This window comes from Erinaceus europaeus, chromosome 10 (assembly GCF_950295315.1).
Source record: "Erinaceus europaeus chromosome 10, mEriEur2.1, whole genome shotgun sequence".
NCBI classification, from domain to species: domain Eukaryota; kingdom Metazoa; phylum Chordata; class Mammalia; order Eulipotyphla; family Erinaceidae; genus Erinaceus; species Erinaceus europaeus.
The window spans coordinates 78,603,198-78,626,079 of NC_080171.1; the positions used below are offsets into that span (position 1 = coordinate 78,603,198).

The 22,882-nt window shown below is 46.1% G+C and overlaps 1 protein-coding gene across 11 annotated transcripts in view; it reads right to left on the reverse strand.

The window, feature by feature from the left end:
• Positions 1 to 21,638, reverse strand: part of SLC35E2B (solute carrier family 35 member E2B) — a 47,042-nt gene extending 25,404 nt beyond the window's left edge. For 3 of the 11 annotated variants that reach the window (XM_016191034.2, XM_060199870.1, XM_060199869.1), the window contains exons 1-2: positions 21,528 to 21,638; positions 15,194 to 15,307 (exon numbers count right to left, since the gene is read on the reverse strand). The gene's annotated coding sequence lies outside the window, so the exon portion shown is untranslated. The other 8 variants (XM_016191033.2, XM_060199868.1, XM_060199867.1 and 5 more) reach the window with 6 other exon arrangements.
• Positions 21,639 to 22,882: the final 1,244 nt, after the last annotated feature.

Genomic DNA, 22,882 nt, shown 5'->3' on the forward strand with positions numbered 1-22,882 from the left:
GGGGGCTTACACCGGGATCCTTACACCGGTCCTTGTGCTTTGCACCACATGCACTTAACCCACTGTGCTACCACCCAACACCCCCCCCCTTTATTTTATCTTAATGAGAGAGAGAATAGAATGCAGAAAGACGAAACAGAGGGCTTCTCAGCTCTGGCTTATGGTGGTGCTAGGGATTGAACCTGGGACCTCAGGGCTTCAGGGCTTGTGCTGTCTCCCTAGACCCCAAATAAATTATTACTTTTATTTTTTACCAGAACACTGCTCAGCTTTGGCTTATGGTGATGTGAGGAGATTGAACCTTCGATTTTGAAGCTTTAGGCATGAGAGTCTGCATAACAATTATGCTATCTCCCCCCACCCATAAATTAATCTTTAAGAAAAATTAAGTAAAACAACCTGAACTGACGGGTTAATAAGAAACACAGAGCTGGGTAAAGAGTTATTGCATCTGAGGAAAAAGTAGACACCCCACATAGATAGAACAGACACAGAATTTAAACAGTGATGAGACTGTGAGCTGGGATAGCTGATAATACAGCCCACTTGATAGTGTACTGCTTTGGCATGCATGTGACCCTAGTTCAAGCCTCATCCCCCCACTGCATTGAAGGAAGCTTCAATGTTGTGGTCTATTTCACTCTTTCTCTCTGCCTTTGTCTCTATCTTAAAGAGCGAGACAGGGAGCTGGGCGGTAGCGCAGCAGGTTAAGCACATGTGGCGCAAAGCACAAGGATCCCAGTTCGAGGCCCCGGCTCTCCACCTGCAGGGGAGTCACTTCACAGGTGGTGAAGCAGGTCTGCAGGTGTCTTTCTCTCCCCTTCTCTGTCTTCCCCTCCACTCTCCATTTTTCTCTGTCCTATCCAACAACGACATTTATAACAACAACAATAACTACAACAATAAAAAACAAGGGCAACAAAAGGAAATAAATAAATATTAAAAAAAAAAAAGAAGAGCGAGCCAGAGACATTGTAGGCCAGGGAAGTTGCTCTGGGAAGAGTGCATTCCTTATATGAACATGGTACAGGTTTGATCCCCAGCACTGCATATGAGTCAGTGTTGTTCTGGTTACTTTATGGAATAAGAAATAAACTTGTGTGATTTGGGAGGTGGCGCAGTGGATAAGGTACTGGACTCTCAAGCATGAGGTCCTGAGTTCAATCCCCAGAAGCACATGTACCAGAGTGATGTCTGGTTCTTTCTCTCTCTCTTATCATTTCTCATGAGTAAATAGTCTTACAAAATAAAATTAGGGAGTCGGGCGGTAGTGCAGCGGGTTAAGCGCATGTGGCGCAAAGTGCAAGGACCAGCTCAAAGATCCTGGTTCAAACACCCGGCTCCCCACTTGCAGGGGAGTCGCTTCACAAGCGGTGAAGCAGGTCTGCAGGTGTCTATCTTTCTCTCCCCCTCCTCTCTCCATTACTCTCTGTCCTATCCAACAATGATGACATCAATAACAACAACTGATTGACTACAACAATAAAACAACATGGGAAACAAAAGGGAATAAATATTAACAAAAATAAAATAAATAAAAAATAAAAATAAAATTAGGCAACGAGTGCCACCTCAGCATACTTCCTTCAGACTGTGTCCAGAGACTTCAGGTGTGGAATGACAACTCTTCAGTTTCATTACTCGGGTGAGACCTTTCCTTTCATAGTATTCTCTAATTGCATTCCAGGCAGTTCACTTCCTAACAAAGTCCCAAAATCTAGATATAGACCAGGTCCCCTGAGATAGAGCATATGTTCACACGTATCCATAAACCAGGGCAAAATATATACCTGAAAGCAGAAGTATACAATAGTCTGCAGTGAGTACCCCCCAACACTTCATCTGCACTATTCTAGCCTTTAGGTCCATAACTATTCAACAATTTGTTTGGCTTTGTATGTTAACTCTCTTATCAACCACCAGGTTCCAGATGCCAGCATGATGCCGACCAGACTTCCCTGGACAGACAACCCCACCAATGTGTCCTGGAGCTCTGCTTCCCTAGAACCCTTCCTCACTAGGGAAAGAGAGAGACAGGCTGGGAGTATGGATCGACCTGTCAATGCCCATGTTCTGCGGGGAAGCAATTACAGAAGCCAGACCTTCTACCTTCTGCAACCCACAGTGACCATGGGTCCATACTCCCAGAGGGATAGAGAATGGGAAAGCTATCAGGGGAGGGGATGGGATATAGAGATCTGGTGCTGGGAATTGTGTGGAGTCGCACCCCTCCTATGGTTTTGTTAATATCTCCCTTTTTAAATAATTAAAAATAAAGCATAACAACAACAAATAAGATTAAAAAAGAAATTAACTTGTGTGGCCCAGGAAGTGGTATAATGGATAAAGCATTGGACTCTCAAGCATAAGGTTCTGAGTTTAGCACACATGCTATTAGGTGCAAAGACGTAGGTTCCCATCTACAGGGGGGAAGCTTCAGGAGTGGTGAAGTCCCTCTGTCTCTATCCCTATCTTCTGCTTGCCTCTCAATTTCTCTGTCCTGGCAAATTAAAATAAATAAATAAATAAAATAAAATTATATATATATTATATATATATATATATATATATATATCAGAGATGTTCTGTTCTCTACTCTTCTCCCCTTCTCTCATTAATTAATAAGTATTGATTTTTCTTAATTGAGTCAGCAAAATAACTTACTTGGTTAGTGTGCTGCTTTGTTAGGAACTTTCAGTGCTGAGTTGTCTTTCCCTCAGTCTGTATTTCTATCTCAATGTCACTGAAGCAGTGAAGCTTCAGTGATGACAGAAGAAAAAAAAAAAGAAGAATGAAAGAAAGAAGGGAGGGGGTAGATAGCATAATGGTTATGCAAAGAGACTCTCATGTCTGAGGCTCCAAAGTCCCAGGTTCAATCCCATGCACCACCATACACCACAGGTGAGTAGTGCTCTGGAGGAAAGGAAGGGAAGAAGGCAGAAAGGACAGAAGGGAGGGGAGGGGAGGAAAGAAAAGAAAGGAAGAGACAAGTGACAGGCTATCTGGAGAGAGAAAGAATGCAAAATTTTGACAATGAACAGAAACTTGACTTTTGAAATCACAACAAATTCTAAGTTGGAGGAATAAAGACCATGTGAAGACATCAAAGACACAAAGAGCTTGATACAACCAGGCAGAAAGTCCAGCTCAGGGACCAGATGGTGGCGCACCTGGCTGAGTGCACATTACAATGCGTAAGGGCCCAGGTTCAAGCCCCCTGTCCCCACCTACAGGGGGAAAGCTTCATGAGTGACGAAGCAGGGCTGCAGGTGTCTGTCTCTCTTTCTCTCTATCCCACCCATCCCTCTCGATTTCTGGCTGTCTCTATCCAATAAGTAAATAAAGATAATAAAAAATTGAAAAAAAAAAAAAGTCCACCTTACTGAGCTATGCAAGATAGAAGGTTTGGGGGAGCGAGGTGGGCAGGTGGGAGTAAGGCTGCAAGCTTTAGTCCAGTGAGATGGTTTAGCTGACAGGATCAAGGGAATGGAAGAGGAGGAGGAAGTTATAACTTCCGAAGCCATAATTAAGTGAAATTTCTAGAAACAAAAATATATCACTAATCAAAACAGGATATATGAGGGAATCAGGTGGTAGCGCAGCGGGTTAAATGCATGTGTTGCAAAGCTCAAGGACCTGCATAAATATCCTGGTTCGAGCCCTTGGCTCCCCACCTGCAGAGGAGTCACTTCACAGGCGGTGAAGCAGGTGTGCAGGTGTCTATCTTCCTCTCTCCAACAACAATAAAAAACAAGGGCAACAAAAGAGAAAATAAATAAATATAAAAATATTTTTAAAAAAGGATGTAGATCAGATGAATTTCTCCCATCTCTATATCAAAATGAGTTACTCCTGGCAGTTCATGTGTGAGGTCCTGACTCTGTTAACAACATCACACCAAAGAGAAGAAAAACAATAAACTCAAGCAACTTCTGATATAGACATATATGTATTGTTTTGTGGCACTGGGACCACATACATGAATAATTTCACCACTCCTATACTGCCTACTTCCTTCTTTCCTTCCTTTTTTTTTTTTTTTTTTTTTGGGGGGGGGCCTTGGTGCCTGCACTATGAATCCACTGCTCCTGGAGGCTAGTTTTTCCCTTTTGTTGCCCTTGTTGTTTATCGTTGTTGTTATTATTATTGTTATTGCTGTCGTTGGGTAGGACAGAGAGAAATCTAGAGAGGATGAGAAGACAGAGAGGGGGAGAGAAAGATAAACACCTGCAGACCTCCTTCACCACCTGTGAAGGGATTCCCCTGCAAGTGGGGAGCCGGGGCTCGAACCTGTATCCCTAAGGTGGGTCCTTGTGCTTTGCACCACATGCACTTAACCCGCTGCACTACCGCCCGCCCCCATTTCCTTCCTTTCTTATATATCGTTTCTTTATGCTTTCTTTCTTCCTTTTTTTTTTTTTAAAACTGGATAGAGACAGAGAGAAATTGAGAGGGATGGAGGGAGAGGAAAGTGGAGGGGCGAGCTGTAGCGTAGCGGGTTAAGTGCACTTAGCACAAAGTGCAAGGACCAGCGGAAGGATCCCGGTTTGAACCCCCAGGTCCCCTCCTTCCGAGCGGTGAAGCAGGTCTGCAGGTGTCTATCTTTCTCTCCCCCTCTGTCTTCCCCTCCTCTCTCGATTTCTCTGTCCTATCCACAATGATGACAACAAGAACAATAATACTAATAACAACAATAACCAAGGACAGCAAAAAGGGAAAAAAAAATTGCCTCCAGCAGTGTAGTACAGGCAGGCACCTAGGCCTAGCAATAACCCTGGAGGCAAAAAAAAAAAAAAAGTGAGAGAGACACCTGCAGCCCTGCTTCACCACTCATGAAGCTTTCCCTCTGCAGGTGGAGATCCCAAGGCCTTGAACCTGGGATCTTGTGCACTGTAATGAGAGCACTTAACCAGGTGTGTCACCACCTGGCCCCTATTTCTTTATTCTTTTTTTAAAAAATATTTATTCCCTTTTGTTGCTCTTGTTTCTTTTTATTGTTGTAGTTACCATTGTTGGATAGAACAGAGAGAAATGAATCCGGGGAATGTTATGCATGTACAAACTACTGTATTTACTGTTGAATGTAAAACATTAATTCCAATAAAGAAATAAATTATTAAAAATAATAATAAAAAAAAAAGAACAGAGAGAAATGGAGCGAGGAGGGGGAAGACAGAGAGGGGGAGACAAAGAAACCTGCAGACGTGCTTCACTGCCTGTGAAGCAACACCCCTGCAGGTGGGGAACCAGGGGCTCGAACTGAGATCCTTATGCCGTGTGTGCTTAAGCCGCTGTGCTACCGCCTGACTCCCTATTTCTTTATTCTTTTTTAAAAAATTTTTTATTTATAAAAAGGAAACACTGACAAAACCATAGGATAAGAGGGGTACAGCTTCACACAATTCTCACCACCAGAACACTGTATCCCATCCCCTCCCCTGATAACTTTCCTTTTCTTTAACCCTCTGGGAGTATGGACCCCAGGTCATTGTGGGATGCATAAGGTTGAAGGTCTGGCTTCTGTAATTGCTTCCCTGCTGAAATGGGCGTTGACAGGTCGATCCATACTCCCAGCCTGTCTCTCTCTTTCCCTAGTGGGGAAGGGTTCTGGGGAAGCATAGCTCCAGGACACATTGATGGGGTTGTCTATCCAGGGAAGTCTGGTCAGCATCATGCTGGCATCTGGAACCTGGTGGTTGATAAGAGAGTTAACATACAAAGCCGAACAAATTGTTGGACAGTTATGGACCTAAAGGCTAGAATAGTGCAGATGAAGAGTTGGGGTCCTCCATTTTGTAGATAGTTAGCAGGCATATTTTAGTTAAATTCCAAAGGGCCTGTGGCTATACTATTTTTTTTGTTTGTTTGTTTTCCCCTTTTTCTTTTTGCCCCTGAGCCTGAAATCTGATATGCCAGTGGATCCAAGTTGTTGTCTGGGGAGATGATGTTATGGCTGGGAAAAGGACCAGGAAGGATCAGGGAAGAAGTAGCTCCCTAATATGGGAAAGGGGTGTAAATATTGTTGGCTGTAAACCCCATCGATTTGATGTGATCTGGGCCCATAATTAGCTTAGGAGCCTGTGTGGCCTCTGCATCCCTCTAGATCTGAGCTCACAGTCTGTGGTCATGAGTAGGAACATTCTATGCTGTCACAATATCAACCTATCTTCCTCAGGTGTAGCATAGAGTATGTTGACCATCCTCCCTTTGGAGGATGGAACATTCTCTACCATTGTTAATCCAAGTTGAGGGCAAGGTCCTATGGGGGCCCACAAAGGGGTCTATTTTGTTGTTTCTGATAGAAATGACTGGTGACAATGGAGAGAGGGATTTATTCGAGGTCAAGGCCCATCAAGTCTGTTTGGGAATCTCAGGACTCCTCGATTAGGACCCCACCTGATGGAATGGCCTGATAGTGACTAAAGAGTCATTGTTAAAGTATGCCAGTCTCTTGCCCTTATTCAGCCTTTGCAGTCCTTGCTTTGATAAGGTTAGCTTTGGAGTGAGAGAATTGTAATAGGAAGTAGGCGAGGAGGGTATCTAAGTCTAAGTAGACACTATTTCTTATTTATTTATTTATTTATTTATTTATTCCCTTTTGTTGCCCTTGTTGTTTAATTGTTGTAGTTACTATTATTGTTGTCGTCATTATTGGATAGGACAGAGAGAAATGGAGAGAGGAGGGGAAGACAGAGAGGGGGAGCGAAAGATAGACACCTGCAGACCTGCACCGCCTGTGAAGCGACTCCCCTGCAGGTGGGGAGCCAGGGCTCGAACCGGGAACCTTACTCCGGTCCTTGCACTTTGCGCCACCTGCGCTTAACCTGCTGCGCTACAACCTGATTCCCTATTTCTTTTTTTTGCCTCTAGGATTGTTGTTGGGGCTCAGTGCCTGCACCATGAATCCACTGCTCCTGGAGGCAATTTTCCCCCCTTTGTTGCCCTTGATGTATCGCTGTTGTTGATATTGTTCGATGTTGGACAGGACAGAGAGAAATGGAGAGAGGAGGGGAAGACAGAGAGGGGAGAGAAAAATAGACACCTGCAGACCTGCTTCACCAACTGTGAAGCGACTCCTCTGCAGGTAGGGAGCCAGGGGCTCGAACCGGGATCCTTCTGCCAATCCTTGCGCTTTGTGCCACGTGTGTTTAACCCACTGTGCTACCGTCCAACCCCTTACAAAGAGTGAGAAACAGAACATTGCTCATTTCTGGCTTATGATGGTGCTGGGGACTGAACCTGGGACCTCAGAGCCTTAGGCAGGAGTATTTTGTAAAATCATTATGCTATGGACTCCACTCTGATTCCTCCCTTTCTTTCTTTTTCCCTCTTCTCTCCAGAGCCATGTCCTCACAGACGTGTAATTTCATTCACTCAGAGAGAGGGAGAGAGGCAAGAGATGGAGCCCAGGGCACCTTTTATGCGGCGTGGGGGCTTGAACCTGGGCAGTGTGCGTAGTTCCTATGCTGTTGTGGGGGCTTGAACCTGGGCAGTGTGCGTAGTTCCTATGCTGTTGTGGGGGCTTGAACCTGGGCAGTGTGCGTAGTTCCTATGCTGTTGTGGGGGCTTGAACCTGGGCAGTGTGCGTAGTTCCTATGCTGTTGTGGGGGCTTGAACCTGGGCAGTGTGCGTAGTTCCTATGCTGTTGTGGGAGCTTGAACCTGGGCAGTGTGCGTAGTTCCTATGCTGTTGTGGGGGCTTGAACCTGGGCAGTGTGCGTAGTTCCTATGCTGTTGTGGGGGCTTGAACCTGGGCAGTGTGCGTAGTTCCTATGCTGTTGTGGGGGCTTGAACCTGGGCAGTGTGCGTAGTTCCTATGCTGTTGTGGGGGCTTGAACCTGGGCAGTGTGCGTAGTTCCTATGCTGTTGTGGGGGCTTGAACCTGGGCAGTGTGCATAGTTCCTATGCTGTTGTGGGGGCTTGAACCTGGGCAGTGTGCATAGTTCCTATGCTGTTGTGGGAGCTTGAACCTGGGCAGTGTGCATAGTTCCTATGCTGTTGTGGGGGCTTGAACCTGGGCAGAGTGCATAGTTCCTATGCTGTTGCTGTCTCTCAAGCCACTTTTCATTTTTTTTTTTGTTTCAAATATACACAGAGAACAGACATACACAAAGAGGGAGAGAGAGAGACAGAGAGACAAAGAGAGAGAAATATGAAGAGACATCGCAACATTGTTCTACCACTCATGGAGCTCTATCTGGTGACATGGGGTTCCCATGTGTTGCTATGGCTTCACACATGACAAGTCATGTCGAGGAATACCAGATGAGCTAGCTACCTCCTGTCCCCACAAGTAATTTTTTAACAGGATTTCAAATATGCACATTCTTATTAAACACACAAAGCACTCGAAACTGTATGTGGTAGGCTTTTCTGTCAAGTCATGGGTTAGGAATTCTGAACTGCTCCAATAAATAAATTCTTTAGATAATGCGAATCAGATTTCTTGCTCTTGATGAGAACAGCTGTAAACACAGAAAGGAAAGAAGAACAAGCCTGTGGTGGACAGACAGCTGTATGTGTATAAGCCTACTTCCATGCCCACAGTGTGCTCTATCCATGGAGGCCAGAAAGACAGGGCAGCCAGCAGCAGAGCCCAGGACAGCAAACCCTCATTCTTTTTTTTTTGTTAAGTTAGTGTTTTTATTTTTTATTATTATCTTTATTTATGTATTGGATAGAGACAGCCACATATCAAGAGGAAAGGGGAGGGAGAGAGGGGGGAGAAAGGGGGCTGGGTGGTGGCGCATCGGATTAAGCACACAGAGTATGAAGCTCAAGGATTCTAGTTTGAATCCCCAGCTCCCCACCTGTGGGGGTGTGGGTGGGTGGGTTAGGTCGCTTCACAATCCATGAAGCAGGTCTGCAGCTATCTATCTTTCTCTTCCCCTGTCTTCCCTTCCTCTTTCGATTTATCTCTGTCCTATCCAACTACAACAGCAGCAATAACAATAGTAACAATAACAACAACAACAAGGGCAACAAAAATGGGAAAAAATAATGGCTTCCAAGAGCAGTGGATTCGTAGTGCAGGCACTGAGCCACAGTGATTATTTTCTTGGAGGCACAGGTGGTGCAAAGTGCAAGAACAGGCATAAGGATCCTGGTTCGAGTGGAACATTGCTTTGGTGTCTCTCCCTCCACTTGAACCCTTTTGAAGTATACCTTCACTTTATTCTATTTATTTATTTTTATTATCAGAGTTATCACTGGGATTCAGCGCCAGCACTAAAAATCTTCTACTCTCGGAGACCATTTTCTCACTATTTCTTTCTATTTTATTCTTGCAGGACAGTGAGAAATTGAGAGGGGAGGGGAAGACAGAGAGGGAGAGAGAGAGAGAGACATCTGCAGACCTGCTTCACTGTTCATTCACTCCTGTAGGAGGGGACTGGGAGTTCAAACTTGGGTCCTTGCACATGGTAACATGCATCATTGCCCACTGCCCCACCTTTTAATTTTATTTTAAAGATTTAACTTATTTATGAAAAAGAGAGGAGCATAGCATCACTCAGGCAGCACATGCAATGCTGGGGACCAAACTCAGGACCTCATGCTTGAGAGCCCCCAATCTTTATCCCCTGCTCCACCTCATATCCTCGTACCCTCATTCTGATATTATGAAGTCTGGTTAGGCAAAAATAATAATAATAACAATAATAATAAAATAAAATCCTATATGTTATTTTATCCACACACACCCCATATCTATCCCTCTCGCATCTGAGCAGCCACATAGGAAAAACTACAATCAGGGCCAGGCGGTGGCATACCTGGTTAAGTGCTCACATTACAGTGTACAAGAACCTGGGTTCGAGCCCCCCTCCCCGCACCCCCCCCTCCCCACCTGCAGGGGGAAAGCTTCCCAAGTGGTGAAGCAGGGCTGCAGGTGTCTCTCTCCCTCTCTGTCTCCCCCACTCTTCTCCATTTCTCTCTGTCTCTGTCCAATAATAAATTAAAAAAAGGAAACACTACAACCATCCCTAACTAGTGCTGTGGCCCACATGAAGGCCCCTGTACTCAAACTCTGGAAAGACCTCCAGATTGGGGCCTTAATCCTATCTGGGCACCTCCTTTTTTCTCTCAGCTATAGTCCTAAGATGTGGTTCAGAATTTTCTCGCCACCACAATGTCTCCAAGCAAGGCAAGGCACCTGTCCTTTGGACCCTGCCTGTCCACCTCTCCCTCTTCCTTTCCATCTCTCTTTCTTGCCTAATGGATAGTAGTAATGGATAATAATAAATCTTGTTATGCAAAAGAGGAGGAGGAAAAGGAAAGAAATAGAAGAATTGGGCCAGAAGGTAGCTTAGCAGACCACATACGCTTAAAGTCCTATGTTAATGTTCCAGCACCACAGTTAAAAAAGTAGTGTAGGTGGAGTCGGGCAGTAGAGCAAAGGGTTAAGCGCACGTGGCACAAAGCGCAAGGACCAGCGTAATGACCCAGGTTCGGACCCCGACTCCCAACCTACAGGGGAGCCACTTCACAGGCAGTAAAGCAGGTCTGCAGGTGTCTCATCTTTCTCTCCCCCTCTCTGTCTTCCCCTCTTTGCTCCATTTCTCTCTGTCCTATCCAACAATGACCCCATCAGTAACAACAACAATAAAAAATAACAAGGGCAATAAAAGGGAAAATAAATATATTAAATTTTTTTTTAAAAAAGTACTGTGGGGGGCTGGGCGGTAGCACAGCAGGTTAAGTGCACATGGCACAAAGTGCAAAGATTGGAGTAAGGATCCCAGTTCGAGCCCCCGCTCCCCACCTGTAGGGGGGTTACTTCGCAAGCAGTGAAGCAGGTCTGCAGGTATTTTCTTCTCCCCTTCTGTGTCTTCCCCTCCTCTCTCAATTATTCTCTCTGTCCTATCCAACAACAACAATAAACAAGGGCAACAAGATGGAAAAACTAGCCTCCAGGAGGAGTGGATGTGTAGTGCAGGCACAAAGCCCCAGCGATAACCCTGGAGGCAAAAAAAAAAAAAGAGGAGGGAGTCGGGCCTTAGCGCAGCAGGTTAAGCGCACATGGCACGAAATACAACAACCGGCTTAAGGATCCCGGTTTGAGCCCCTGGCTCCCCACCTGCACAGGTGTCTAGCTCTCCCCCGTCTTCCCTTCCCCTCTCCATTTCTCTCTGTCCTAACAACGACGACATCAATAACAACAACAACTACAACAACAACAACAAAACAAAGGCAACAAAAGGGAAAATAAATAAAATATAAAAAAAATTAAAGGAAGTCGGGCGGTAGGGCAGCAGGTTAAGTGCATGTGGTGCGAAGCGCAAGGACCAGGCCGTAAGAATCCCAGTTCAAGCCCTTAGCTCCCCACCTGCAAGGGAGTCGCTTCACAGACAGTGAAGCAGGTCTGCAGGTGTCTATCTTTCTCTCCCCCTCTGTCTTCCCCTCTCCATTTCTCTCTGTCCTATCCAATAACAACTACATCAACAGTGACAACAATAACTACAAAAAAAAAAAAAAACAAGGTAAACAAAAGGGAATAACTAATTTTTTTTTTAAAGATTTTACTTATTTATGAGAAAGATAGGAGAGAGAAAGAACCAGACATCACTCTGGCACATGTGCTGCCGAAGATCGAACTCGGACCTCATGCTTGAGAGTCCAAAGCTTTATCACTGCGCCACCTCCCGGACCACATAAATAAATATTTTTTTAAAATTAAAAAAAAAAAAAAAGGAACTATATTAAAAAAAAAAGTGGTGTAGGGGCTTGGCTGTAGTGCATCAGGTTAAGCACAGGTGGCGCAAAGTGCAAGGACTAGGGTAAGGATCCCAGTTCGAGCCACCACCCCCCAATCTGTAGGGGGGTCGCTTTACAAGCGGTGAAGCAGGTCTGCAGGTGTCTTTCTCTCCCCTTCTCGTTTTCCCCTCTTTTCTCGATTTCTCTCTGTTCTATGCAACAAAAACAACAACTACAACAATAAAAATAACAACAAGGGCAACATAATGGGGAAAATGGCATCCAGGAGCAATGGATTCATATTGTAATCCAGCAATAACTCTGGAGGCAAAAAAAAAAAAAAAGAAAAATAGAGTGGTGAGAGCAGGGCGGTGGCACACCCAGTTAAGCACACATGGTACTAAGAGCAAAGACTCATGTAAGGGGGGTAGATAGCATACTGGTTAACTGCAAAGAAACTCTCATGTCTGAGGCTCCAAAGTCCAAGGTTCAATCCCCCACACCACCATAAAAACTAGAGTTGAGCAGGGCTCTGGTGAAAACAAAACAAACAGGGGTGAGTGGGAGGGGGATACAGGTCCTGGTAAAGGATGACAGAGGACCTAGTGGGGTTGTATTGTTATGTGGAAAACTGAAAACTGTTATGCATGTACAAACTATTGTATTTACTGTCAACTGTAAATCATTAATCCCCCTATAAAGAAATTTAAAAATAAAGATAAAAAAACAAAACAAAGCAAAGCAAACAAACAAAAAACCAAAAAACACAAAACAAAACAAACAACCATGCAAGGATCCAGGTTCAAGCCCCCATTCCCAGCCAGAGAAAAAGCTCAATTGGTAGGTAGAGTGCAGGACTTACATGCCTGAGGTTCTCAGTTTAAGCCCCCATTACCCACTTGTGGGGTGGGCTTCTTAAGCAGTGAAACAGGTCTGCAGGTATCTATCTTTCTCTCTCCCTTTCTATGTTCCCCTCCTCACTCTCAATTTCTCTCTATTCTATCCAATAAAATAGAAAAAATGGCTGGTAGGAGCAGTGGATTTGTAGTGCCAGCACAAGCCCCTGTGATAACCCTGGAGGCAAAAAGACAAGAAAAAAAAGGGGCCTCTCTTGGAGTTTGGAGATGGTTCTCCTGGTTTAAACACAGTTACCCTTGCATGAGGACTAGGGTTGAAGTCCCTGGTCACCACATGGGAGCACCAAGCATGGCACCAAGGAAAGCTTCATGAATTTGAGGCAGTTTTATGGTGTCTCTCCTCTCTCTCTGTCTCTATCGGAAACTGAATGGGGAGTGGTGGAATGATGCAGGACCAAAGCCCAGTGCCAAGAAGAACAAAATGGATGAGTACACACGTTTACTGTTTGACATTAAGCAGGAATCAGGTAGCACACAGTACTTATATGACATTCAAGAGGAAAAGCATGGAGGTGCAAGAAAAGTCAAGCCACAGTAACAGAGCATTTCACTCTTCTTGGTGACAAAGAAACCTGAAAATCTTGAGAAGTGCTGGCTAGATATGGATCCTTCAAGCACTTGGGAAGATCATCTGTCATTATCTGGAAAGGTGCACATGGGCCTGTCCTCAGAATCTCCCCTGAAGAAAGTTTGGAAACATGCATATGTTGTGCAGAGCAGAACTGAGTGGAGTCACTCCAGCTGTGAAGTAGCTGAAGGACAAGGAATGCATAAATTAAAAAAAAATATATATGTGTATATATATATCTTTATTTATTAGATAGAGGCAGCCAGAAATTGAAAGGAGTAGAGATACAAAGATATAGAGAGGGGCTGGGGAGACAGCATAATGGTTATGCAAAAGACTTTTATGCCTGAGGCTCTGAGGTGCCAGGTTCAATTCCCAGCCCAACCATAAACCAGAGCTGAGCAGTGTTCTGGTCATTCTCTCTGTATCTCTCTCATTAAAATGAAATAAAATGGTGTATTGCACCAAAGTAAAAGACTCTGGGGTGGGTTGGGGGGAGAGTACAGGTCCTGGAACAGGATGGCAGAGGACCTAGTGGGGGTTGTATTGTTATGTGGAAAACTGAGAAATGTTTGCATGTACAAAGTATTGTACTTACTGTCAACTATAAAACATTAATCCTCCAATAAAGAATAAATTATAAAATGAAATAAAATATCTTGAGAGAATTAGTTAAAAGAGAAAGAGAGAGGGGGTCGGGTGGTAGCGCAGTGGGTTAAGCACACATGGCGCAAGGACCAGAATAAGGATCCCAGTTTGAGCCCCTGGCTCCTCCCCACCTGCAAGGGGGTCTGCAGGTGTCTGTCTTTCAGTCCCTCTCTCTGTTTCCCCTCCTCTCTCAATTTCTCTCTGTCCTATCCAACAGCTACAACAGCAATGACAACAACAACAAGGGCAACAAAAACAAGAAAATGGCCTCCAGGAGTAGTAGATTTTTGGTGCAGGCACTGAGCCCCAACAATAACCCTGAAGGCAAAAAAAAAAAAAAAGAGAGAGAGTGAGACAGAGAGACACCTGCAGCACTGTTTCACCAAATTCACAAAGCTTTCCTCCTGCAGGTGGGGACTGGGGACTTGAACCTGGGTTCTTGCATATTGTAACCTGGATGCTCAACCAGGTGTGCCAGCACCTGGCCCCCAAGGAATACATAAATTAAGGGAACTTGGGGCTGGTGAATTAGCTAATCTGGGAGGAAGGTGTCTGCTTCACCATATGTGTGACCTGAGTTTAAGCTCCCAATACATCACATGGCACTTGAGGGAAGCAAAGCATCATTGCTGTGGTGGTGTTGCACCCTCCACCCCCATCCCCCATCACTTCTATGTGAAAAAGTTTGCCTGGGACCAGCTGACAGATCACCAAGAGAAAGCACCCTTTAACAAGTGTGTGGACCCAGCTATGAGGCCCTGCTATCACATGGGAGCACCAGGCAAACAGAAAGTTCTATTAACAGTGGAACAGTGCTGTGATGTCTCCCAAGAGTCGGCTGGGAGCAGAAAGTTACAAAGCCCTTTTGGAAAAAAAAAAAAAAGCCTGGGGTCAGGAAGGTAACAATCTCTCAGGCCTAAGGCACCAAAATCCCCAGGTTCAGTCTCTAGCACCACTATGAGCTAAGCAGCATACTGGCCCAAAGAGTAAAAAAACATAGGAATTTCTGGATGTGATACTAGAAAGCAGAATGCATCTTTCTTCTCAAGATGGAAGATGGCTGACTAAACAAAGTATTATTTAAGTCTGGACAAGAAAGCCCACTCTAGTGGTCCGGGAGATGGCGCAGTGGATAAGACTTTAGACTCTCAAGCATGAGGTCCTGAGTTCAATCCCTGGCATTACAGAGTGATATTTGGTTCTTTCTCTCTCTCCCTCTCCTATCATTTCTCATGAATAAATAAAATCTTTAAAAGAGAAAAAAAAGCCCACTCTAGGACCAGTGAAGGGCCTCAGGGCTGTTCTGGGCAGCACACAATGGGAGGAGCCCTAGGCAGTTGCTGGTACAGCTCAGGACCTACACTCACCTTTGTTGGGATGATGGCTGCCTTCAGGGACTCTGCTCCCCAAGTCCCCACAGCTTGTTCTTTGCTCTTAGTCCACATGGTTCCAGTTTCTTTCAGTATGATACAATTTTTGTCCTGTAAGAGACTTTAGTCAGCTTCCCTAGTTTTTCAACTTAAGACAGACTTTCACCAGATGGCCACACCCAAGTCTGTTTGAACTTGAGTGAGTGTCTGGACGTGACACCCATGCAGTTCTGGCTATTCTAAGACAATGATGATAAAGGTCTGATCTGAATCATCAGAAGCTATCTGGTAATACACCTATTGGTACACATACATTACTATGCATGAAAACCCAGGTTCAAGTCCCCTGTCCCCACTTACAGGGGAGAAGTTTTTCCAGTGGTGGAGCATTGCTTCAGGTGTCTCTCCCTCTCTCTCAAACTCTATAAAACAAAATGAAACTTGCCTAGTGGAATTGTACAGGCATTGTGCCCCAGTGGTAATCCTGGTGGCAAAAAACAAAAAGAGTGTGAATCATCTCTCTCTGATTCTAGTACAGGTGACACCAGCTGGCTGGTAATCTTTCCCAAGGAGAAGCTGGGACAGAGGCTCATATCCCTGTGTGTATCCATGTCCTCCTCAAGGTGAAACCAGGTCAATGAAATGCAGTCAGTGTCCCATTCAACAAGTCTGCCCTGTCTCTGGTACTGCACCAGACAGTGGTCTGAACAGGGGTCTGGAGTTCATAAAATCAGCAGAGGGCCCCACACCAGCTAGGAAGAGGCCTGGGCTCTATAGCCGGGACAGGACAGTGGGTGCTGCAAGTAGCATCATGGTTCGTAGCTATTCAGTTGCAGGTGCTAAATGTCTCCCCTTATACTGACTCCTCAGCTCCTTGTTCTAGTGATGAGTATAAAGCTGAGTCTCCATGTTCAATTCCTTGAATATATATAGAGGGGTACTCTGATCTCTTTCTTTCTCATGTGAAACTCTCTACTTGATAAGAAATTCATCTTTAAAAAGTCAAAGGGGGAGTTGGGTGGTAGCGCAGCGGATTAAGCACACCTGGAGTGAAGTGCAAGAATTGGCGTCAGGATCCCGGTTCAAGCCCCCAGCTCCCCGCCTGTATGAGAGTCGCTTCACAGATGGTGAAGCAGGTCTGCAGGTGTCTTTCTCTCTCTATTCATCTCTGTCTTCCCCTCCTCTCTACTTCTCTCTGTACTACCCATCAACGACGACATCAATAACAACAATAATAAAATAAACAAAAACAAAAACAAAAACAAAAAAAACAAGGGAAACAAAAGGGGGAAAAAAGTCAAAGGGACATGTGGCGAAGTGCAAGGACCAGTGTAAGGATCCCATTTGAACCCCTGGTTCCCCACATGCAGAGGAGTTGCTTCACAGATGGTGAAGCAGGCCTATAGGTGTCTTTGTCTTCCCCTCTATGTCTTCCTTTCCTCTTTCCATTTCTCTCAGTCCTATCTAACAACGACATCAATAACAACAACAACAACTACTACAATAACAATAAAAAACAAGGGCAACAAAAGGGAAAATAAATTAAAAAATAAAAGTCGGGGATTTGGGCGGTAGCGCAGTGGGTTAAGCGCAGATGGCGCAAAGTGCAAGGACAGGCCCAAGGATCCTGGTTTGAGTCCCTGGCTCCCCACCTGCAGGGGAGTCGCTTTCACAGGTGATGAAGCAGGTCTACAAGTGTCTATCTTTCTCTCCCCCTCTCTGTCTTCCTCTCCTCTCTCCATTTCTCTCTGTCCCAACAACGACATAAATAACAATAATAACAATAACTACAAAAACAATAAAAAACAACAAGGGCAACAAAAGGGAAAATAAAAAGTAAAAAGTCAAAGGGAGAGTGGTCCAGGAGGTGGCACAGGGGATAAAGCATTAGACTCTCAAGCATGAGGTCCCTAGTTCAATCTCCAGCAACATATGTAACAGAGTGATGTTTGGTTCTTTCTCTCTCTCCTATCTTTCTCATTGGTAAATAAATAAAATCTCTAAAGCAGTTGTACAGATCACTTGCCAGAGGTCCCAAGTTCAATCACCATCACCAATAACCAGAGCTGAATAGGGTTTTGGAGGAAAAGAAAAACTGTTTTAGGGACTGGGTGGTGGTGTACCCATTATCCAGGTTCAAGCCCCTAGTCCCCACTGGCAGAGCGAAAGATTCACAAGTGGTGAAGCAGTGTTCCAGGTTGCTCTGTCTCTCTCCCTCTCTACTTCCCCCTCCCTCTAAATTTCTCTCTGTTCTTTTTTCTCCATTAATATTTATTTACTTATTCCCTTTTGTTGCCCTTGTTTTATTGTTGTAGTTATTATTGTGGTTGTTACCGATGTCATTGTTGTTGGACAGGACAGAGAGAAATGGGGAGAGGAGGGGAAGACAAGAGGGGGGAAAGACAGACATCTGCAGACCTGCTTCACTGCTTGTGAAGCGATACCCCGGCAGGTGGGAATCAGGGATTCCAACTGGGATCCTCCCGCCGGTCCTTGCGCTTTGTGCCACTTGCATTTAACCCGCTGCTCTACCGCCCGACTCCCAATTTCTCTCTGTTCTATCAAATAAAATGAAGTCAAAATATTAGGATAAAAGGTTATAAAATCAGAATGTTGGATCTAAAAGAAAGAAAAACTGTTCTTGAACAATTAGGTCCAGGTGCTTTCTAGTAGGACCAAGGAGACAGAGGGCATGCAGAATGGTTCACATCTGTAGCTAGAGTTCAAGTCTCTGGGCTCCACAGACAGGGAGGAAGCTTCAAGAGTGGTGGAGTAGTGCTAGGTGTCTCTCTTTTTCTTTGTCCCTCTGTCTCTCATAAGAAGAAAAAAAAAAAGGCGGGAGTCCGGTGGTAGCGCAGGGGAGTCACTTCACACGCGGTGAAGCAGGTTTGCAGGTGTCTATCTTTCTCTCCCCCTCTGTCTTCCCCTCCTCTCTCCACTTCTCTCTGTCCTATCCAACAATGACATCAATAACAACAACAACAACAACTACAACAATAAAAAAAAAAAACGGGGGGTGGGCAGTAGCACAGTGGGTTAAGCGCATGTGTCGCAAAGCACAAGGACCAGCGTAAGCATCCTGGTTCGAGACCACAGCTCCCCACCTGCAGGGGAGTCGCTTCACAGGTAGTGAAGCAGGTGTGGAGGTGTCTCTCTTTCTCTCCCCCTCTGTCTTCCCCTCCCTCCTCTTTCCATTTCTCTCTGTCCTATCCAACAACAACGACAATAGTAATAGTAACAACACCACCAATAAACAACAAGGAAGGGCAACAAAAGGGAAAAAAATGGACTCCAGGAACAGTGGATTCCTAGTGCAGGCACCGAGTCCCAGTAGTAACCTTGGAGGCAAAAACAAACAAACGAACAAATAAACACAACATGGGGGGCTGGGTGGTGGAGTACCTGGTTAAGCGCATGTATTACAATGCGTGAGGATCCGGGTTCAAGCCCCCAGTCCCCACCTGCAGGGGAAAAACTTTATGAGTGGTGAAGCAGGGCCGCAGGTGTCTCTCTGTCTCTCTCCTTCTCTATCACCCCCTTCCCTCTTGATTTCTGGCTATCTCAGTCCAATAAAAAATATAATAAAAAAGGGAAAATAAATATTAAATTTAAACAAGTCTAAGGGACACAGCACAAAGCTCGGGGACCAGCGGAAGGATCCCGGTTGGAGGCCCCGGTTCCCCACCTGCAGGGGAGTTGCTTCACAGGCGGTGAAGCAGGTCTATAGGTGTCTTTCTCTCCCCCTCTCTCCACTTCTCTCTGTCCTATCCAGTAACGATGACATCAATAACAACAACAATAACTACAACAATAAAATAACAAGGGTAACAAAAGGGAATAAATAAATATAAAAAATATTTTAAAAAGAAAAAAAGGCTACTGGGAACAGTGGAATCATTGTGCAGGCACTGAACCCTAGTGATAATCCTGGTGGTCAAAAGAGAAAACAAAGCACCACCAAATCATTAGCAGGACATTTAAGATAAAACCTATAGTGGTCCGGGAGGTGGTGCAGTGGTAAAGCTTTGGACATTCAAGCATGAGGTTCTGAGTTTGATCCCCGGCAGCACATGTGCCAGAGTGATGTTCTTTCTCTCTCCTCCTATCTTTCTCATAAATAAATAAAATCTTTTTTAAAAAAAAAAAGATAAAATCTTTAAAAAGTCTCATTATTTATTCCCTTTTGTTGCTTGTTTTCTCATTGTTGTTGTTGTTATTGATGTCGTCGTTGTAGGACAAGACAGAGGGAAATGGAGTGAGGAGGGGAAGACAGAGGGGGGAGAGAAAGACAGACACCTACAGACCTGCTTCACCGCCTGTGAAGCGATTCCCCTACACGTGGGGAGCCAAGGGCTCGAACCAGTATTCCTACGATGGCCCTTGTACTTTGCAAAAAGTCTCATTTTATAAACTGTAATTTAGGGATTCCACCTCTGAGAATCAGCCTAGAGAAACATTTGCACAAAGGTTTATCCCTACAAGGATGTTCACAGAGCTTTGTTTTAGACAACTATAGGCAGGCAGAGAGCATAATGCACACTTTCAAGCCTGAGGCCCAAGGTTCCCTTCCCAACACAACCACCAGGCAGAGCTGAGCACTGCTCTGGCCAGAAAGAAATAAATGGGGGAGTGGGACGGGCGGGAGGTATTGCAGCAGGTTGAGCGCATATGGCATAAAGCTCTTTTCTCTTTTCCCTCTCCCTATCTTCCCCTTCCTTTTCATTTTCTGACTCTATCCAAAGAATAAATAAATAGGACTAAAAAAAATTTAAATACTCAAACAGTAGGGAGTTGTAGTAAACTCAGTCACCTTATGGAAGTGCATTCCTAAGGGTATACATTATATGTGGCACTGTCAATTTTAACGGAAATATATCTGCTACTGATTGTGAGCAGTTATGAGATCTATGTACAGTATCCCTGCCTTTTTAAAAAAAATTCTTTATTGGGGATTAATGTTTTACATTTGACAGTAAATACAATAGTTTGGGGGGCCTGGGGGTAGCGCAACGGGTTAAGCGCACGTGGCGCTAAGCGCAAGGACCGGCGTAAGGAACCCGGTTCAAGCCCCAGGCTCCCCATCTACAGGGGCGGCGTTTCACAGGCAGTGAAGCAGGTCTGCAGGTGTCTTTCTCTCGCCCTCTATCTTCCCCTCCTTTCTCCATTTCTCTCTGTTCTGTCCAACAACAACGAAATTAATAACAACAATAATAAAAATTACCACAACAATGATAAAAAATAACAGTAAGAGCAACAAAAAAGGGGGGGATACAATAGTTTGTACATGAATAACATTTCTCAGTTTTCCACATAACAATATAACCCCCACTAGGTCCTCTGTCATCCTTTTTGGACCTGTACTCTCCCTCCCACCCGACCCAGAGTCTTTTACTTTGGTGCAATATGCCAACATCCCTGCCTTTTAAATTACAAATGTTTCCTAAGAAGAAGCACTGAGTCACCAAGAGAGGTCAATCTCAGCTCCACTGGACAATTGTTGTTGTTTCTCTTCACTGTCTAATTTGTCTACGTTGAGAATGCAAAAACCGTCCTTTCTCTTCCTGCTGATGTCCCTCATATGCAGTTTAAATCACCTTATTCGGCTTTAAAATCTTTTACATCCGTAGTGGGCAAAATGCACACAAATGCTTTATCCACTGTGCTATCTCCCGGACCACCAGGGTGCACAAATGCTGTGGGAAGGCCATCCTCATCCAAGGGCTCTAAAGCCTGGAGCCCACTACTGCTCGGCGGTGACTGGGGTACCAGCCGCCCCCCGCCCTGCAGCTCATAGCACCAGGCACAGGACCCCACTCTCACCGGGTGCTGTCCCCATAAAGCTCCTTCTAAAATCGGGTTAAAATTGCAGGCGAGCACGCTCTTTCTTTCGGGGTGGCTGCAAGGGCTTAGGGACTGCAGGGTCCCGGGTAGAGCACAAAAGTCCCTCAGGCCCAGGCCCCCCTCCGCTACCCGGCCGCCCTACCCGTACTGCCGTGGGCTGGGCTCCGCGTGGGCACCGCGAAGGCGGGCGTGCGGGGAGGGCGGTCTCGGCGGCGCCGGCAGGCGGGGGGGTGGCACCGGCGCAAAGACGCGCGGCCAGCCACGCGACGGTTGCCAGTCGCCACAGTGACCGCTATGGCTTCATTGCTGAGGCTTCCGTGGGCACTTGTCTGGCAGAACCACAGCACGGTCCTGGACCCCGCCTATCTGGGTGTAGGGAAGGCGGAGGCACCTCCTCCACAATGACCCGGCCCACGACGGGGCAGGGCCTGTCTTGGGCACCCTGAGCCCCAGCCCAGAACAGGAGCCAAGCCTTGCGGGCAGCGCTCACCGTGGGCGGGCACACTCCCTCCACCCCGCTTCCATGCGCGGGGTCGCCATTGGGCGGGGCCAGAGAGGCGGAAGTGCCCGTCCGGAAGTAGAGGTCCGGAAGCCGCCTGGCTTGTTACCGCCCTGCGCTGTAGTTCCCGCGTGGTGGGGGACTGCCAGCAGGGACACTGTGCGGGTCAACCAGCGCCCCCTAGCAGTCGTCCCCTGTCATCATTGAGAGCTAAGAGTGGGATGCCCCCACAGCTGTGCCGTTAGCACTTCCTAGACCCTGCTATTTTGGGCCGGGGCGTCGGAGCTGGGTGACAGCACTCCCACCGTCCTCTGGACTGGACCACTTTGTCCCATGCAGGGGACTGACTGCTGGGCGGCCCTCGTCCTGCGGTTCTCCGCTTGGCACCTGGACAATGACACGCGACCAGGCCCTGCTGACAACGACCTTCTCCCCCCGAACCCCACCTATCCTAGGCGGGGTGGGATGCTCTTCTGGCCTACCGCGGGCTTCCCCGGAATGTTCCGGACCGGCTAAACTCTCAAGCGCCTGCCCAGCTAAACTCTCAAGCGCCCGCCGGCGTGTTTTAATTTCAAGGAAAAGGAGACTAAGGCAAACAGGTTAGGTTGAGAAAAGACAAGGCCCGGGACTATGTGTCCCCTGAGTGTATGCGCTGATTGGTAGTCTCTCGAAGCTCCGCCCAGAAACGGAAGCGGCCCCTGGGTCCAGAGGTTGGAGGGTGAGCTGGGCGGCACCTGCCGTGCCCAAACGTGGCCATCCTCAAACAGGGGGCCGCCTAAGAGGATGACTGTTTATCTTTTTGATTTTTCTTTTAGATTTTTTTATTTTATTTGTTATTGGATAGAGACATTGAGATGGGCAAGGGAGATAGGGAAAGAGACGGACACTTGCAGCCTTGCTTCACCTCTCATGAAGCTTGCCCCCTTGAGCCTGGTTCCTTGTGCACTGTAGTGTGTGCATTTAACCAGGTGCGCCACCGCCTGGCCCCTATTAAAAATTTTTTTTTTTTGCCTCCAGGCTTATTGCTGGGGCTGTGCCTGCACCACGAATCCATTGCTCCTGGAGGCTGTTTTTCCCCCCTTTTGTTGCCTTGTTTTATCTTTGCAGTTATTGTTATTATTGGATAGGACAGAGAGAAATGGAGAGAGGGGAAGACAGAGGGGAAGAGAAAGACACCTGCAGACCTGCTTGACGGCGTGTGAAGTGACCCCCTGCAGATGGGGAGCCGGAGACTCAAACCGGCATCATTACACCCAGCAGAAATGATCCCCAAAGCACAAGACTAGAGTTCTTGTGTAAAAGAGAGGAGTTTATTACACAAGTGTATAGGAGACTCCGGATCGCTC